Raw genomic sequence first — 17,703 nt, 5'->3', positions numbered from 1 at the left:
CACCTATATACATTGTGCTGTATAAAAAGTAGTAATAGTAATAGACAATCCTAAGAAACATGGAGTGTAATTTTTGACCAACTTCAAAATGCCATCCTTATCAAAATTCTGCCTACAGAGTGTGAAATCAATACATGGATCTTGCTGTAAAATTAATGAGCTCTTCAAGAGACTGTTTTGATATTTATTTTTTTTATTGTGAATCATCTCTGATTTTAATTTCCCTGAACTGCATAGACACATACATTGCTTGACTAATGTTAAGCCATAACACAAGAAAAATCTACAGGAGGGTTTGCCCCCTGTACATATCTCTACCAGGCATATATTCTTCTTTCTCCACACAGATAGACATCAAAATTAAGTACATTGGCTTAATTCAGTTGCCATTGTAAGCTCAAATGGGATACAAAGTGAAATCAATATTAGTGAAATAGATCAGACTCGAATTGGAAGGTAATATAATTAGGTTGGCTTTGCTATACTTTGTAATGCTTATCTGTAGTATTTTACCAAACAGAATACGGGTATCTATTTTCTGAAACTGTAGGAGGTTTTCAATGCTGTTTTGTCCTTATTTATTTCTCTTTGAGGGAGCACTTCAGAAAGACCTGTCTGCCCACCTCCATGGGATTTAGGGCTGCCATATCTCACTGAGTGATCTGGATTTTGTGAGCACAAAGGAGATTTGCTTCTCAAGGAACAGTATTAAGAATTGTTTTAATAGCACAATACAGAAAAGCATTGTGTATTCTGGCCGTAGGAGATGTGTCCTTTACCTCTGAATAGAAAGCATTTCACTGTGTGGCAGTCTCAGAGCACAGAAATGAAGAACACAGGATCTCATGCCTCTGCTTCTCAGACTTCACCTCTGCCCCATCAAAACTTCCTCCATCAGCTGGAGAGTTTACCATACATCATTGAGATGGGGGATGCAGTGCAGGCTAGTATCACTCCAGGGCTCTCAGGAGATTCAGCAGTGCCCCTGCACCTCTTGTTTGTTCCATTCTTTCTGGCTGGAGCCAAAGTGCAGGGTTAAGCCTCATGTCTTGCACAGAGGATGTCTACAATTAGGAAAGTAATTTCTGAGCAATCAAATGCAAATCATGGGCTCCTTCCAATGCCTATGATGCACAACTCTTCTCCCAAAGAAAAGAGAATTTATTTCTGAAACCCAAAATATATTTCAAGAATAAGTAAAACTACTTAAGAATTTAATTATCTTGTAACACTAAAGATTTACTAGAGGTAAAATCCTTTCTAAAGATAATATTAAGCCACATAAACTGTGGCTTTACATCCTCCTGATTAACAGAAGACATGTTAATAAAAAGAAATGTGAAGAATACTCAGATTTCACCTAAGCATGAAGTTTGATGTTCCCCAAAAGACCTGCTGGATGTTCAATGAGAGTTTTATCTTGCCAAGATTGAGACACATCACATTGGGCATGACTCCTGTAATGTAGTAGAGAAATATACCACCCCTTCATTCATACCAGGCAATGAATTTCCACTAGTCTCACATCTTGCTGCAGGGTGCCACAACAGTCAGTGACACAGAGCTAACAGTGGTCTGGAAAAGATGGTATCCTAATAATTCCTCTAGTGAAGACCAGGCTGAGGAATAAGGTGTTCCAGCTCTTCAGCAAATAATCATTAATCCCCAAAGCGGGAAAGTAATCCCCCTCACGGATTCAGCATGTACTCCTGAGATTTTGTCCTCTCGCTGACTTGCCAGAGGCAGAACTACTATTTCTGGTGCAAAAAGAATTATTTTTTTTTTGTAGGGGGATGGTGTCTGATGTTTTTTTAAAAAAAAATCCTTATCACTAATAGAAGGAAAAAAGGAATAAGTTATTTTCTGTGCCTCTTTCCCTCCAAGGCTAGCTTTAATGATTTTATCCCATTGGACTAAATTCTGTGATCTTAGAACTTGGTTTATTGACCGAGCACAAAGTAAGAAGGCGTGTGAGAGCCAGTAAAAAAAAAAAAAAATACATCTAGTGACCTGCTGTGGAGCTCCTAACTCCTGAAGCTACTCTAGTCCAGCTGCACTCCTGATGACTGTGCTGTGAGGAGATTTGATGGCACACAAAATCCACATGTGGATTTAGAGGGAGAAGACTGTGTTGACCTCCCATGGTGTGCACGTTCCCACGGTGGAGGCAGGGCTGCATCACTCCCATACAGCAAGGAGGTGCAACCCCTCCATCAGCAGCCCCACACACCAAAAACATCACTGGCAAGTCTATGCCTTATGCAAACTACTTCTGTGATTCCCAGAGGCCTCAGAAATAGAGCGGAATGCAATAAACGCTCTCAAGGAAAGGGAATGAGAAACAGGTCTGACACAAGGCAAAAAACCACTGTGAAAAAGATTACAAGAAACTCTCAGAAGGCTGGCATTTGTGGTTAATAACCCGATGCAGAAAAACTTGGAACCATAAAAGCAAATCTGGCAGCAAAAAACAAAACTGCTTTTCCTGTTCCTAACTCAGCCCTTGCAAGGCAAGTAGGAAGGACCTTCTTCAGGAGGCAAAGCAGCACAACACAGGAGCAATAACCAGAAATGGAAGGGCAGTACCAGAGGGACACCAGTACTATCACAGTGATGCACAAGGACAAAAGAACTAGGAGGAGATGGGGAAGTTAGTATATGAAAATAAAAGAACGGAAATCACTGGAAATCAAATTTTTATCTCATTTAAGATTTCCCATTCATTTTTCTATTCTGCTTCCCGCTTTCACAGGTAACATAAGCCAGGAATCAAAATTATAATAACGCCTCACAGATTTATCATATTTCTAACATTTCTGTTTGAATGAGGGAATGCCAGACATTTCACTGTATGTCAAGGTTCTCATTTGTAGAGATATATTATAGACTATAAGGAAAAATAAGATTTCCTGCTTTTTAAGTAAATTAGAGTAAATCATATAAAATATAGCATCAATAACATGTATACTCTCATATTTTAATTATTGATAAACAAGCTCACATGCAGAATATGAGTCACACCTGTCACACACCCTACCAGACCTGGACAGAGATTTGTGTTGCATACCAGCTCTTCAACTTAGCTTTAGTGCAGTATAAGCATGGTCTTAAAGATGAAATGAAGATAATACTGAAGTTTGTAGCATCATCCAAGCTACTTAAATGGCAGTATACACAGATATGGTCCAAAATTATTTTGTCCAGAACTCTTCAAATACTGTATGTATCCCATTCTTGGAAATACTTTTATTTTCCTCCCTTTATTTATATTTTTCCTTTTAATTTTGTGCCTTCTGCTATCCAGCATGATAGTACCTGCAGCATGTGATCATCCCAACAGCACTATATCTCGGAAAATTCTTCTAGTTGAGTACGCTGATAGAAATTATTGGACCTCAATTAATCAGTGGACTGCAGGAAAAAATGGAAGCATTTTACTATAAATAAGGAAATATTGTCAAAAATACACTGAAGTATCTGCCTCGAAAGACAAAGCTCCACCACTGGATTTACAACCATTTTGAAGTCCGCTAAGTGGCATAAGGCCACAAAATCTGTCTGTATAAAAAGTAGGCACCTGGAAATGACTGCAACTCAAGTCTACTTCTACTCCAAAAATACTTTAAAGCCACTGATAAGAAACTTTGAAGTGGCACATGCTTTACTGTGCCACACCTCTTTTCTCAGGACATATCTCCCAGTCCACACGTTTTTATGTCCATGCACGTTTTTAGCTGAAAGAAACGAATTCCAAACAGAGTATATTGAGTTAGCACATGTATACCTGTGGGAGTCCCACCCTACTTGAGGTTCCCTGCTGGTTAATCACAGGCAGCTTTCAGTAGTTTGAACATTTTCAGTGATAGAGGCAGGTGAATAAATAAAGGTGATTCAGTCACTATTAGTTATATTGTATTGTGTATTTCATTTGAGGTGGTTTGATCAACTTTTGCTGAATTTCCTTCTGGATCACAAACAAAAGCACCTACTGAAAAGTTCACTGGAACAGACAGATTTTAAAACACAAGGCAAAAAGAAAAAAAAAAAAATCTCATAAAACCAGTCAATAAAAATGGCAAAAAAGGGAATAAACTTACGAATTATAATTCACCATGGTATGTAACACTGTACTAATGAAGCAAAAAGTGTTTGGATAAACACAACACCATCTAACATTACGTATTTATTTTAAAAAGAAAAGGATGGAAAAACATAAACACGAAAATGTTAATATTTGCAAGTATAGCTTTACACAGTGAGAAACAATATTTGAACTGTCATTGCTTTATTATGTTAAAAATACTGCTTGCCATGAGAGAAAAAGATGTAGAATCACCTACCCAGGACCAAGATGCTTGCTTTCTGTTTGACTTAAGAGTTAATCTAAACTCAAGAAGTTATCTTGATGATTTCTTTTCAGAAAGAAGACACTTTACAGTAGTGTTACTTGCCAAAAGAAGATAACTACCATCAACCATGCCCACCTAAGGCTCAGCAGGTCTCAGATTCTTCCTAGGACTCAACAAGTTCTCCCACAGTTCAGAATAAACGCCTTACAAAGCTGCTTAACTTACAGAGGAAGAGTGCTGGAACAGACCATTGGCCTCTTCCTAGCTGCAAGCAGGAGACTGCAACTTCACTGAGGGAAAATATGTTAAGTTATGGACATAACCCCGTTATCCTCCATTTCAAAAGGATAAAATCTTTCCTTCCCCTTTCTACTCTGTTCAGCAGAGTAATCCAGAACCATACTATTTTGACTGTTAGAGACCTACTTTCCACTTTAAAATGTTCCTCATTCTTCCAGGTGCCATGTCCTGATGTTACCATAGATAGCAAAGATCTATTAACTGAGATTCCTTTGGTAGGCTAATCAATGTTCCTTCAGTAAAATAAATCCCCCTTGAACAACCTTCCTGTCAACTGTCCCAGACAGAATTAATTTCCTTTGCCCCTGTTTTTGTTCTTAATGTCATCTTCACCATCTAACTAGTGTTCCCCATGTGGCATCGTACTGAATGTTACAATCAACAATATTGCACTGTCTTTACCTATAAATTGTCTGTTTAGACAAGAAACACTATGTCAGTCTCATTTAGTTGTTGTGTTAGTTGTTTATTAAACACTATGTTTGATAAACCAGTAGTACATTCGATGTCATTTCCTATTTACCTTCAGTTATTCACATCTTTCTCCCTTCAATTTGTAGTATAGTATGATTTGCCACAGTTTTTCCAGTATATGTATCAGATTTGGTATTCATATTCTTACTCTTAGATTACTTCAGTAGAAATCTTTGCTGGCAAAATTTCCAACTTATAAAGCAATCTCTCCCAAAGGCTGAGGTGGAGATTACCTGGGTCCTCAGATTTAAGCATAATAATCCCTGCAACCGCTTTCAATGCATATATCATTTCCACTTTCTTGACCACTTACCCTTGGAGCCCATGGTCAGTACTGTCAGCCTCCCTGAAATAATGATGCCAAGTATACATTTAATCCTGGGGCTATCTCTAAATCTTCTATCTCTAGTATTTTCATTGCATAGATGCAATGAGACCTCATCTGCAGTACTGTGCCCAGTTCTAGAATCCTCAATGTAAGAAGGATATGGAGCTGTTGGAACGGGTCCAGAGGAGGGATACAAAGATAATTGGAGGACAGGCTGAGAGAGTTGGGCTTGTTCAGCCTGGAGAAGAGAAGGCTCAAAGAAGATCTTATAGTGACCTTCCAGTACATGATGGGGGCCTACAGGAAAGCTGAGAGGGGGGCTATTCATAAAGGCTTGTGGCGATAGGACCGGGGGGAATGGGTATAAACTGGAGAGGGGCAGATTTAGACTGGACATTAGGAAGAATTTCTTCACCGTGAGAGTGGTGAGACACTGTAACAGATTGCCAAGGGAAGTTGTGGACACCTCATCCCTGGAGGTGTTCAAGGCCAGGTTGGATGGGGCCTTGGGCAGCCTGATTTAGTGGGGTGTCCCTGGTGTCCATGGCAGAGTGGTCAGAATCAGATGATTTTTAAGGTCCATTCCAACCCTAACTATTCTATAATTCTGTGCTTTCTGCCTTTCCTTATTCTTTTTTTGCCTATATGGCTCTGAGATTTCTCCTGATGGAATAAACCTCTACCTCCACTTAGTGTTCTCTGCAAATCAGAAGTGACGAACTTTTATTCCATAAGCATATATAGCTTCCTTTCTCATTACCCAGATATCTACTAGACTAGACTTTGTGCTTCTCTAATGTTAAGGAATTCAGGTGTAAAGTGTGAAATGTCACTAGCAGATGACTAACCTAGTTTCAGAGCTGTTTGATACACCAAGGGTTTTTTGAGGGCATGAGGTTGCCTTGGCATTCAGTTTTTCACAGTGTTTCCATCTAGCAGTCAAAACAAAGAAATCAATATTTCTTTTGCACTAAATATTATTTTTAAATAAACTTGCGTTTCACAGAATTCTGATCTGTAGTACTGCAAGAGCGTAGTTTAAATTTCATAGTTGCACATTGCAATTTCATTACCACAGTAATGTCCTATTTCTGTTCATATGTGAAAGATCACTAATAAATATTGCTTACTGGTGGATCCAAACTGCAAAGAGGATTTAACATTGAATTAAATATTATTCAAGAATTAATATACATTAAAATGCATTTTGGAAGACTTTAGACATTGATTTCTGTCTGGTTATTATGCAAACTGAACTGGGAATGAAAACAGGAAGTATTTGGAGAAAAAAAATCGTGGATAAAATTTGACTCTCATCTTACAGCAACCTCAAATCATCAAAAAAAAATCTGTATTTCTCTCTCTAAGAAGTGTTCTGTTTCTATAGTTCTGACACCACTAGAACATGAGGGTACTGATCATCTTTGAAAGTGAAGCTGTCCTTTGTAATTATGCCTATTTAGACAGAGGCAACCAACTTTAAATCCTCCTCTTTGAAATTATTTTCCATACGAAAAGCAGTGAAAAATAAGATGCATTAATCACGTATGCACAAGCCTGAGTCAAAACTCAGAGCACCATTTAGTGAAGCCTTGTGCAAACATACCGAAAGACAAGTGATGGAATAGTGGCATTTTAGAAATCAATGTAGGGTCTACATTTGATTTGACCTGGATCAGGCTTTTTAGGATTACACTCATTCCTGTCCACAATGTAAGAAGTCATTGCAAGATAGGGCCAGGTTGTAGAAAAGTCAAAAATTGCAGCGATAACAGTCTCATGGGCACTGAAATAAATGGTGCTTGATTTTCAATTCATTTGTTCCTCCTGACTGACTGATTTTTTAAAAATTAATTTAACTAAGGTAACAGTCTGAGATCCCATCACTTCCATTTTACCACCAGAAGCTTATTTTTATTTAACTTCCCCCTCGGGCAAGAGATGGTTTGAGCTGCAGTCTGCCCAAAACTACACATATACTTTATGACCAGGGCTCTAAGCACTATGTGCCTCCCAAGTGGTCAGCTGGACACCAGCAGTTTGTGACCATACAGAGCAAATTATTTAGCATCTCTTGGTGGCAGGCTGAAGTAATGACTTTGAAGGTTAAAAATTTGACTTGATTTTTGTAACTCAGCATTTTGCAGCTTCCTATTATCCTGATGCATTTTGGTGAAGTTATACAACAGGATCAAACATTTACAAGAGAATTGGGGAATACACATTCACATTCATGGAATTATTTCATACATCTCAATTCCACAGTTAAACTGGATGAAAGTTAGTTTACTTTCCCCAAGTGTCCAAAAGGGAGTGGTTATAGGAACAGTGAGTAACTGGAACTGTGTGGACTTACCATAGCTCAAGTTATGGCCTTCTTGGCGGATGAAAAATCCCAGGTAATTTTATGAAAATGGTAACGAGCAATAAACAATATTAGAAATACACATCACAACATTGCCATCTCACTAAGATCTGAGTGACTAAAGTCATTCAAGAACACCCTGGCAGTAATAAGCTTTAAAAAAAACTAATTTAAAACAAGACACCAGTATCCCAAAAGACAGGGCTGGATTTTTTAATTCTTATGCATGGTATATAACCTTAGGGTCAGCACCATTTTTCATGCAAGTCTCACAAAAACTAAGTGTAAATAATATGTATTTCTGAGTATAATGTGCACGTTAAAAATACTGTCTAAAGATATCAACTGTACAGAGCATGAATAATACGCTGACAAGCTCATGAAAGAGTGATGTTCTTTGAGCTCATCATTGCATACTTGAACAGGGTATGAATATTTTATATTCATGCTAACTGTCATATTTCAGGTTGAGCTGTTTGTACTAGAAAGGTGCACACATAGCAATACCATTCATGTTTACATTTACCCTGCAAGTGTCAGCAAAACGTTTCCTTCTTGTAAGCATCCCCTGTCCCTCCCTCACTCTTTTTAATTTAGAGATAAGGTTATTCGAAAGGACCACACAGCAGGAGGCTGAAAAAAGATATAAGTGGTTTCTGGGTATCCAGACTTGGAAAGAGGCAAAGAGGACTTATAATCCAACACCCACAGCACACAGCAAGTTACCTACCACTAACAGCTGCTGAAAAAGGCCCCTGCTAGATGCAGATCAGAGACAGTGAAGAGGGGCAGCATAGAAAGGAGGCTAATTAAAATACATATACAGATACCTTAGAAGAGTCCATCAGAACCTGTAGAAACCAGTATGTAACATTGAAATGTTCCCCAGAGAAAGCAATCTTATTAGCTTTTATCTCAAATGATCACAGCATTATTTGATAGAAACATCTACCAGAGCTGACACATCAGGATTGCTGATGTTCTTTATATAACAAGTCTCTTATCACTTGCTATCAAAAGAAAAAAACAGAAAGGATTCAAAAGCAAGTAGCATTCAACTAGAAATTAGCACCCATAAATTACCAAGTAGCTAATTTGTAAATGCTGGGTGTTTTCCCTGAATGACATAAAAAACTTCTAAGGAAACGACTAAAAGCTTAAAACTTCCCTAGCTTGCTTTCATGGCAGGATGAAACCTTTCATGAAATAGCTGGCACCTTTAAGACACACCAAAATACTGAAGGACACTAGGCAGAAAGGCTTAGTAAGTGCTTCCAGCAACAACAAAATGCAAACCTGAATCTGCTGTCCTCTCACCAGCTCAATTGATGTTAAGGGAAGGACAAAGGGTTATCTGCTTCGTGCAGCGAGTCACCTGGTAACAGATTATGCAGTATCCTTCTTTGCACAAAAATCACGTCATGTTTACCTCAACAATCACAGAATGGATTTTAGAAGGGATCACTCCACAGCATTGCCACTAACCAGCTTCTTCTGCCATTTCATGAGATCAACGACACTCCCACCTCCAGGTCAACACCAGCACTGAATAACTCTACATATTGCATGTTTAAATGTGCCTACACCTGATCATCAGTTTCTCTATACAGCTACTGCATTCGTGACTTCTAGACAAGTATTTTGAACCCTTAGTAGGTTTATAGATGACATTAAGCTGGGAGGAAGTGGCAATCTACTAGAGGGTAGGGAGGCTCTGCAAAGGGATCTGAACAGGCTGGATTGATGGGCTGAGGCCAACGGGATGAGGTCTAACAAGGCCAAGGGCAGAGTACTGCACTTGGAGCACAATAACCCTGTACAGTGCTACAGGGAAGAGTGGCTGGAAAGCTGCCTGGCAGAGAAGGACCTGGGGGTATTGGTTGACAGCCAACTGAACATGAGACAGCAGTGTGCCCAGGTGGCCGAGAAGGCCAATGGCATTTTGGCTTGTATCAGAAACAGCGAGGCCAGCAGGTCCAGGGAAGTGCCAGTCCAGTGCCGCTGCACTCAGTACTGGTGAGGCCACACCTCGAATACTGTGTTCAGTTCTGGGCCCCTCGCTACAAGAAAGACATTGAGGTACTTTAGCTCTTCCACAGAAGAGCAATGAAGCTGGTGAAGGGGCTGGAGAACAAGTCTTACAAGGAGTGGCTGAGGGAACTGGGGCTGTTTAGCCAAGAGAAAAGGAGGCCGAGGGGAGACCTTACCACTGTCTAGCACTACCTGAAAGGAAGTTGTAACGAGGTGGGTGTTGTTATTTTCCCAGGTGATAGGTGATAGGATGAGAGGGAATGGCCTCAAGTTGCACCAGCGGAGGTTATGATGTGGCCTTGAGCCTGATCTAGTGGGAGGTATCCCTGCCTAAATGATTTTTGAGGACCCTTCCAATCCAAACCGTTCTGTGATTCTATGATTAGGAAAAATTTCTTCACCAAAAGGGTAATCAGGCACTGGCAGAAGCTGCCCAGGGAGGTGGTTGGTTCACTATTGCTGGAGGTATTTAAGAGACGGGTAGAGGAAGTCCTTAAGGATATGACATAGTAGTGGACAGGTATGGTTGGACTCTGTGATCTTAAAGGTCTTTTCTAACCTAGTGACTCTATGACTCTATGAAGAGATCCAGCCGTCAGATAAAGGAGGAACCAGTAGTGCCTGGTGACAGTATGGCTTACAGTGAAATATGAAAAACTAAATTTAGCCTCTGCACTGATGGCAAATTATTTAGCATTTTCTTACACGTGCATCCTAGACATAATAACATCTACAACTAGGGCTGAATCTCAGCATTAAGATTTACTTGACTCCACTTAAGTGAAAAAAGGATATTCCTTTTATTCTCTAAATATTTTTTCATACAGCATAAATAGAACTCAAGTTATTTCAAACGTATCACAACTTAAAGTACACCATCAGACTTCTCTATCACTCTCATCAAGTCATGTATATAAAAGAATAGGAGAGTGCATTCTTGCACTGAATTTGCACGTGTTCTGGTCAATAAGAACTACTCAGTGAATTGATGCTTCTTTGGCCCAATGTGTCACAAATGATTAAATAAGAACCATACATTTTTCAAAGGCTGTACAATTTGAAATCTATAAAGATTACCGGTGGTTTTAGCACAAGAATCCTTTTTCCTAAAGGTTAGCATAATGGGTCTTTATTTTTTTCCTTAATCATGCTGCACAGCATCTTTTCTACAAGTCATCCTCATTACATTGCTTATAGATCAGCTCAGCAAAGTTAAACCCCAAGATATCACATAGCACTCTATTTCTTCCTTTTCCCTCTCTTTGCCTGTGGTATTTTGAAAAGCACAAACAGATGATAAATTCATACCAAGATTACTAAGCCAGTGAAGTTATCTAGGAGGTCCAGCAGTTTCTTTTTTCCTGACTGCTGTGGTCTCTGCAGTCATTAAAAGGGTGGGCAACAGTCCTCTAATCATGCTACAAGTTGTTACATCTCCATTTATGCAGGAGATATCTGTAATTTCTGTAAGTTATTGAGATGCAGCTGAATGTAATCCACTCTCATCTAGATAAGGTAAGCCTTGGCATTACTTCTGTGGAATAAATGATAAGTCCCTGATTTCGAGTATCAGAGACTGCCAATGAGTCACAAGACCTTTGAGTTCCACCAGAGGATTTGGGCATATGCCCAAGAGGGCTTCTAGATTACAAGCCTATAATGTGCTTCTTTCATGCCGATGTATATGAGCTTCTTTCATGTCAATATGCACAAGCTTTCTTTTAAAATAATTATCAAAAGAGGTTACCAAATCTGACTCTCATACAGCTTTCAGCAGCCCACAGACTTGGATTTTTCCCCTGGATCTAGAAGTCCATTAACACAGAACAGATACAAGAAAAAAAACTGCCTACCAGGAACCACAGTGTACTGCCTGCAGATTTACAGGGGCACAGAACAGTTTAGTACCACTGTCCCCATTGACTTCCACAACAAATAGATCAGACCACTTTCTGTCACACAAGATCCATTCTCTTTGCACAGTCCCTCGAAAGTCAATTAGCTACTCTATTTCCTGGGTAACAAACCACATACTGTCCACAAATACACATGCTAACTTATAACAAGTCTTGAATCTACAGGCCTTTACTCAAAGACACTCAAAAGGCAAGGAGGGCCCCTTTGACTGGTACCAATTACACACTTCTCCAAGTCACGATGATATACCACTAACACTATCCAGAGGGAGTCCCTTTGGCTCCATTCTTAGCTGGTGTTCTAACCCTCCTTTACAGGAGAATATTCAATAACTGATGTATTTCTGCGACCTACAGCAGCCTACACACCACTGTTTGTATTATACATGGTTTCATTTCGCTCCCTGGCACTGCTCTTTGGTGGCTGTTATTGCCCATAAAGCCATCTGTTATGAACACTTAGTCATAAAATTATTAATGCCTGTAGCCTAAAAGCAACCCCAAGTAAATAAACAGTACCAGAAGGCCCAGTGCAAAATTCTGGGATGTTAAATACACAAGAAATACACAGAACCATAAATCTTCTTAATAGTTCTACGTGCAGTTATGTATTTACTTGAAATTCAAATAACACAGAAAGAGTAGACAGAAGTTACTTCTAAAATAGCGCACCACAGACTTGCCTTAAGTTGAATCCCACATGAAAAAAAAACTGAGATACTATTGTGAATCCTTGTGACATTTAGAGTTAATAATAGAGAATTATGCAATTAGGAATGAAAATTCCTGACAAAGAAGCTCAGAATGCACATAATCCTCAAGGCTCAAAGTGCAGAGAATAAAGGAAGAGTGTCCCCTGTTTGAATCATTCAGATTCTTAAGAGAGGAGGATAAAGGAGATTTATTTATGTTAGATATGTGGCATTTGCAAGCACGAAGAAAATATTAAGAAATTAAGTACAGCTGGATCTTTACTGCTGTAATGGCAAGTGTCTTGATTAAACAACACAGGACTGCCATCTTAGACACTTTGTGTCGGCTCCTACCTTCATGTAAACATGCCTCTCCATCACATCTCCCATTAACTGTACTTGCCAAGGGGTTTCCAGAAGGCTGGCATAGAGCCTAGCCTCTCAAGTCTCGTGTATGGGATAAGACAGGCACAGTAGGCTCTGCTTCCCATCCTTCCCACAGCTAGGACCATATTTTGTGCATGCCCAGCACAGAAGAGCAGCCTGTCCCCCATGTCTGGTAGCCACAGATGTCAACAAATAATGTCAGTGGGAGATACTAGGATCTAAGCATCTGCTGGAGCAGGAGAAAAGCTGCAGTGTTGCAGGCATTAAGCATATCTTTTAAAAAGATATTGTCCTAATGAGGCACGTTAGCTCTCTAACTGCAGTTTAACATATACAGCAATAAGTCCAAGTGTTTGCAAGCTGGGCACACAAAGGAGTATCTGGTTTACAAATGCCAATCCTGCAAAGACAACCAAGACCTGGCTAAAGATGGGCAAATACTCACTGCCTGGAAACTGGCTGGCCCCCCAGGGAAGATACCACAGTCAACAGTTCTGTCATAATGGAGCAGAGGACTGGACATTGCACTTATGGCAATGGCTAAATCAAAAAGGATGCAAGATCAGCTGTGCTACAGCCACCACTAGGTATTAACATCCCCCAGCTGACATACTGTATGACCACACCAGCCTACAGTACAACCATTTGACATTAGACCTGTACAAAAGTTGCTTCCACTCACAGCACTGCCCGTGGCAGCAGCCAGACACACCACAAGTCTGAGTTTTGAGGTGAATCTCGCCCTCAGCTCTCCACCTTCAGCCGTCACTTCCCCTGCAAGACAGACTCCTTGGGATACCTGTGGATATGATGAACTCCAGTGGGAAACATGCCACAGAACCTCCTATCAACAGTACAACTCCAGCACCAACAGAGTAGTGGAACCAGTGCATGGTAAAATACCACTCACTGACAGAAGACGTGGTTGCTGTATAGAATTCACACATCTTAAGACTTAACTCCAACACCAACCTCAGGAGCTTGCTGGAACATACAACAGCTTCACTCAGTTTAGCTGGCTTGATAATAACTTTGAAGAAATTTGAAAGTAAATTCTCAGATGTGTCTCTTTTACTCTACCAAAAAAAAAATAAAAATAATTAACACGTTACTTTAATAGAGGATAATTCCTACATCCTAGGTGCAAAAACTAAGCTTTAAAACTACAGCAATCTACTAGAAATGAAGCAAGAAGTTATTTTATATTTTATTCTGTTAAACAAAAGGCTTAAAATCTTCAAATCTGAGTATAGCACTGCATTGATAACAGAAGATTTTTGTTCCAAATCGTTGCTTGTATTTTGCTCCACTTTAAAAATGTAGTGCCCTTTCCACCTCATCTTGCTTGGTTTGTATCTACAGCTTGTGCTCCTTTCACTTTTTAACTTAAGGTTTTGTTTCTTAATCACAGAGTGAAGGAGTTCGGAGTTATAAAAGTTACAGATGGGGTGGGAGAGTATTTATTGATAGTACATTGCACATCTGGGTTTTCTCTCAAACTGCCAACTTCCATAAACTGGTTTGTGATTTTAACTGTGAACCACATTTTGACATATCACATTAAAGTAACCCAAACACCTTACATTTAATTATCAGGGTTCTTTAAGATCCTGTATATCCTGGAAATATGTTTTATATATGTCAGAGCTCTGTAGACTAGGAATTGAAGGGGAAAACTCAGACTAGACATAGTAATGCAGGAAGTTTCATATAGAAATGGAAATAGATTACAATAAACATAAACTACCTCACACACAGAGAGGGGGACTGCAGTTCAATTTCTAAATTAAGACTCTTAAAATCTGGGTTCTGTTCCTAGCTCCAATACAAATGTATCAAACTTTTGATAAATTACGTCATTTCTCTATGCTTCACATCTGCCAAACAGGAACAGTTCCCTTGTTTTATCTATTGTGCATATTTGGAAATTAAGATTTTATGGAAAGGAAACTGAGAAGTGACAACACTAGTGGAAACTCTTTCTTAGCTGGGTTCTTAAGTGTCTAATCTGATAAAGATTCTGATTTCTGGATATTACTGTAATATCAATGACTTTTCCCTAGATCATGAAAGAAAACAGTGCTGCCAGAATATACTGCTAATAGAAGAAAACTTTAAACAAACATCATCTTCAGCGAAGTCCCTTGGTGCCTTACCTCACATTGTAATTGTAAATAGGATAACTTGATATGTTTCTACTTTACTTACTAGGACGTTATCATAATTCTCTTTTCCAGAGCAGATGCATGAGACAATCATTCTTATCCATCATGTGTCCTACTGTGATCCTCCATAACCGTAGCACTTTACACAAGGCAATATTTATACATATCAACTACTGATTTCATCCATTTTTGTGTCCTCTGCACCCAGCCTACCTGACCATGGAGATTCCTCATTGAATTCAGGCCAAATCCTGCATCCCCCCAGCAGAGCATTTTCCAGTTTTCTGCTATGCAACAGGTTTTCTTTGAGAGCACAGGGACTCAATAGATCCGTATTTTTTAAATTACATATGTTGAAAGATATTCTAGGCACTCTATAATTAGCCAGCAAGGAAAAGCATTTCTGATTCATTAGGTCAGCTTTAATGGTTTCCTCATTAAAAGTTTTTGCTGTTAAGCTGACAGAAGCTAGAATTTAATAGTAGCTTCCAGCACTTTCTTTATTAGCTGATCTCTATTGAATCAGTCTTTATCACCTGAAGAGATATTTTAAATGGAAATTCCTCAGCCCTGAGCAACCTAGATTGACCAAAGGCCTACAGATTGCTCTGTCCCTGCTTTAATAAACTGACTGTATATATTGCTGCAAAGGTCAGTCCTCATTAGTAGTGATAGCTATGCAGCATTTAACACATTATATTCCAGTACTAATTTGTCACTTGTTGATATTGACATGCCCTTATTGACATTAATAGCTATTAGATACAATTTATAATTATTAATCTCTGGGGACCTTTTTTCAAGAACAGTTCTCTTCCCACCAAATTCACAATAGTTGGATAGCTCTCTGGACTGGACAAGATAACTGTTGTTAATGTGACAAAATATACAATTAAGTTCTCTTACTGTCCCTCTTGAATAAAATCAGGTCAAAGAACAATGACAGGCCTGTGTTCTAAATGCTTTAGGTACAGTACTTACACAAGTAATTCATAGAATATTAGATTCCCCTTTGTCAGATTTTAGCCCAATCAAATCACATCTCATGCTAATATTCTTGGGTCTGCAGGGGAGAACATTCTTTCTTTAAAAGAGCAAAACTCTGTTTCTTCCATTCTCATTAATGTCCCAGCTGCTAGACACTAAATTTTCACAGAGAGCAAGCCTACCCAGTTCTGGACAGTAATAAGCTGTACAGTGTGGTTACTTTAGAATACATACACTACAAATACAGTAAAGAATTGAACCCACTGAATTCAATCAAGATAGAGCAATCTTAATTAAAAACTATCCTCCTCAGGAGACTAGCTTAATTTTTTTTTAATGGCTGCTTAATGGGTGGTCTTCCTCCGGATTTGTGAGTCACTTAAAGAAAAGGCATCTCCTAACTCAAAATTCTACTTTCTGCGGATAATTTAATTGGAGAAACTTCTACAGTCCTTTAGGAGAAATATTTGCCTAATGAGTAAGGTATTGTTTCAGGACTCAGGAAGTGGGGAATGAATCCCTGTATCTCTCACTCTGACCTTGAAGAAACTATTTCTCAGGGCTTTAGTTTCTGCAGAAACAAATTAAAGGTGACACTTGCCTCCTCTTGTGTTTGGTCTATCTTGTTTGTCTGGATCATAAATTCTACATTGGCAGGGACTCCCTCTCACAATTTGTTTGTAAAATGCCTAGTGTGGCACTTTACAAGCTGTAGCAGATAGTCTAGTACAAGTTAAAAATAGCAATTCATATGTCAACATATTAACTGATTTTTCCCATCATAAGCCTACTTATGGGCCTTAAGTAGTGATGTTTCTTTTAAATGGTATTAGATGAGACAGGTGAGGAAGACAGGTTATGCGAGGTGGGAAGATATTGCCAGAGGCAGTTCAGCTCCCTGCTTCTTCCATTTTACCAAGATCGCTCAAACACTAATTGCACTGATTTGGAATTTAGCAGATTATTAAATAGGAAACCTTCTTTGGTTAGGCACTGGAAATGGCACAGAAAGCAGAGTACTTTAGTCCTGGCCAGGGTGTTTGGCTTTTCAGAATTCCCTTATTTCTCTAGGAAAATTACAGGGATTCAGCAGCTCAGCCAGCAGTTATATTTTTCCTGGTAATCTCCTCTTGAGAAAAACCAAAACTGGCCTACTCAGCATTAAGATGTGAATGAAAAGCTTGCTGGCAGAGGAGTGACCTTGGCATCCTTCAGCAGTGTCTTACTATGTTAATGGAGGATTAATGTAGGGAGGAGACAGCAGCAAAATAGCAGATAGATGAGGAAATGTGTGGGCAGTAAAGTAGCAATGAGCTTTCAAAACCGCCTCCATCCTCACAAACCACAAGAAGTAGCCTGTGACCATTCTCTGGAACTAGGAGGAAATAATTCAGCATGACAGCAGCTTAAAAACTCAGTGTGAAAAAGAAGCCCAAAATTTAATTATGGATGAAGACAATGATAAGCAGTTTAGTAGCAACAGCAAGTGGACACCTTGAGCTTTTCATAGAGTCTTTATTATGGCAGCTACTTCTGGCTTCCAAAATGCCTTAACCTCCCTTGCTTACATTACCGTACACATTTTAAACAGACTCTGTATTGCTGTCAGGTGCATCGGAACAGAGGTTGAGGTTAACTATGAAGAATGGTAAAAGTGGCATTCAATCCTACACCTGCTTCCATTTTTTGAGTATTTAAAAAAAGAAACA

The sequence above is a fragment of the Cuculus canorus genome, chromosome 5 (assembly GCF_017976375.1).
Source record: "Cuculus canorus isolate bCucCan1 chromosome 5, bCucCan1.pri, whole genome shotgun sequence".
NCBI lineage: Eukaryota > Metazoa > Chordata > Aves > Cuculiformes > Cuculidae > Cuculus > Cuculus canorus.
The sequence above is the reverse complement of the archived record's forward strand: the minus strand, read 5'-3'. Positions refer to the sequence as shown.